At 38.2% G+C, this 2987-nt stretch overlaps 1 pseudogene; it reads right to left on the bottom strand.

Moving 5' to 3' along the window:
• Positions 1–511: 511 nt before the first annotated feature.
• On the bottom strand, positions 512–1770 carry LOC143559709 (delta(12) fatty acid desaturase DES8.11-like; annotated as a pseudogene).
• Between the last annotated feature and the right edge of the window lie 1217 nt (positions 1771–2987).

The raw sequence follows: 2987 nt of genomic DNA, 5'->3' as shown, positions 1-2987 counted from the left end.
TGAACTCATCAACTATTCAATTAGTTGACTTTATTTTATATGTATGCTACATGTACATTTATTAGAAGATGAAATGATGAAGACACTAAGTTTAGATTATTTAAATAATAAAAAAAGTTGATGTTCATTTTATTCATTCCTTTGTAATTTGTTAATTTGAACAACTTGTGTACTTGAGATTTTGAATGAATTAATGATAATATTGTCACTTAATAGTGTCACATGCGTTTTAAGTGATATGTAAAACACTGGCTTAAGCGGAAACATCCGAGCGTGACGTACATATTGCAAAAACACGAAGATATAGAACGCTGGATGGAATACAATAAAGTGTAAAATTGAAAAAAAAATAAAATTAATATCATAGTTCTTCTTGTAATATAATATGTCTTTATTAGAACAAGGGTGCCATATTACATAAAACAAGACAACTGCAACACGAGTACAAATATATATATATATATATATATATATATATATATATATATATATATATGTTTATGTGTAGAAAACATATCAGCTAGTTGTTTTCATTTGAATAGTTACTTTCGAAACCAGTAAACGCCACTATCCTTAGCACCTTCATCTGGTTCTACGTAAATACAATTAGTTGTTTCTCTCCAAAAAGCCTTTAGGATTGGGGTGTCATCGTAGTTGTAGTAATCACCTAAGATGGGCTTGATAGCTTCGGTGGCCTCGATGACATGATAATGTGGAATTGTCGAGATCAAATGGTGCACTACATGAGCACACATTTCATAGTGAAAAATAGTGTTGAAGATTCCGTAGTCTCTGTCAACAGTTGATAAAGCACCTCTTATCCAATTCCCACTCTCTTGAATCGTAGTGAGCTATTGAAGGATGGCTATGATTCAAAAAGGTGAAAAAGATGAAATGGGCGTCCATAACCAACAACGGGCCTCCATAGATGCAAAATAACCATGTTGCACCTGTAACAGCTGCAATCTTGTAAACACCATAGAAAGCTGCAAGCATTCCAACATCAAAGAGCCAAACCAATTTGCGCTCACTATCGTTAAACATGGGACTCTGTGGGTAAAAGTGACTTACAAACCCATTGTATTCCCTGCCGTGAATATTGAAGGTCAAGTAAGCGGGGAAGCTAAAAGTAACCTAGCGACAGTCATGACCAAGTTTCCGATTGGGTTGTTAAGCACTTCTGAATACAAGGTATCGGCCTTTCTTTTTGGGATCCAAACCTCATCATACTCCATTGAATTGGTATGGGCATGGTGGCTACGGTGACTGAATTTAAACGAAAAGTATGGAGTGAGGGAGCACGAGTGTAGGACAAAACCAAGTGCATCATCAAGCCACTCGTATTCACTGAAGGCATGATGTCCCAAATCATGACCAATGCTCCAAATACCCATAAAGGCGCTACCTTGGCAGAACCAATAAATCGGCCATGCTATGTACCTTAGGGGTGTAGGTAGAAACGGAATGTAAGTTGATGCAAGATAGTAGATAGTGTAGACCACGGCGATGTCACGACAGAGATAATAGAAGGAGGTTGCTAGATCTCGCTTAAAACAGTGTGGTGGTATAGCTTTCTTGAGATCACTAATTTCAAATGGAGTTTTTGTTGTGGGAACACGTTTCGTAACATCTTTCTCAGTGCCAACTTCATTCATACGGCCGGCTGCACCCATTTCTCTTATTTCCAATGCCAAAAGCCTGCAAAAGAAAGATTAATTAATCATCCATGATCATCTAATCATATCAAGAGTATGCATAAATACCCTCAATAGAAAACATACACCTAAGGGAAATAATTAGCTTTGTAGTACACTCCAGATTGCAAAGTGCTAACCATTTTATAATGGGTGGTGTTGGGGACCTCGGTTCACAAATTGTGACTTGTGAATGGACACTAAGGTGTTGTTTGTCTTTTAAGAGACAAGATGTCTACAGTCTACGGACCATATCTGCAAACCTCTGGAGAAGAAGAGATGGACCAAAGGTCAACAGTTTGTACTAAGAAGAGTGTTTGTCTCTTAACATTTGCCTGCCTACTCCTAAAAAACCATATCAATCTAACATTATCAAAACCAAAGAACAACACAATCAATTTGACATTCACAAACCAAACAACATAAACCAGAAAAAAAAAACAGATCTAGCTACCATTAACAAAACCAAATAATACAAACCAAAAAAACCAGATCAATCTCCCATTAACAATGTTACAAAACCAAGCATATAGCACAAAAGTACAAAGATAATCAACCGGAAATATGCCTAGTGGTGGAGGGTTGCAGATGGTCGACGGGGTTCGGGGTCGGAGGAGGGGTGACACTGACGGGGGTGGACGGTGCCAGGGCCGGCCTTGGGGTGGCGGGGTGGTCGACGGCCATAGGCCCGACATTCCGATAGGCCCGATTTTTTTTATTATTTTTAAAGTATATGTATTTTTATTAAATACAATACGTATATTTAATGTTTAAACTCAATTACATAACCACTAGTTTTTTCTAATGGCAAAGGGTGTTACTCACAACTAAAAGGTTATAGGTTCGAAACTCATTTGAGACATTTTTAAACCTATTATAAACAAATGTTTTTTACACAACCCAAATTATAAACAAGTAAACTCATATAAAAATTAAATTGTTTAAACCCAACAAAATACTCATTTTACTTAAGGTCCAAAATTTTTTTCGCATTCGGCCCTAAACTTCTTTTGTTTTTTCGGAGCCGGCCCTGGACAGTGCTAGAGGGGTGGACGGGCCTGGAGGGCCGACGAGGTGGATAGGGGTGGAGTGTCTCCGACGGTGGAGAGAGGTCGATGGTCGCCGGCGGTGGAGAGGCGTGAAAGAGATCAATGGAGTGGAGACATGTGAAAGAGATGATAATATGATGGATAGGGTTTCGAGAGAAAAGATATTATGAAATACCTGATGATATGAAAGATGTTAGAAGAATTGAGAAATGGGTGGTTCACGTCTGCATGACGAAGAAGGCGC

The sequence above is a fragment of the Bidens hawaiensis genome, unplaced genomic scaffold (genome assembly GCF_021521415.1).
Source record: "Bidens hawaiensis isolate Kalapana, Puna unplaced genomic scaffold, B.hawaiensis_p1.1 tig00020023_1, whole genome shotgun sequence".
NCBI lineage: Eukaryota > Viridiplantae > Streptophyta > Magnoliopsida > Asterales > Asteraceae > Bidens > Bidens hawaiensis.
This window is presented reverse-complemented; position numbering and strand designations above follow the sequence as displayed.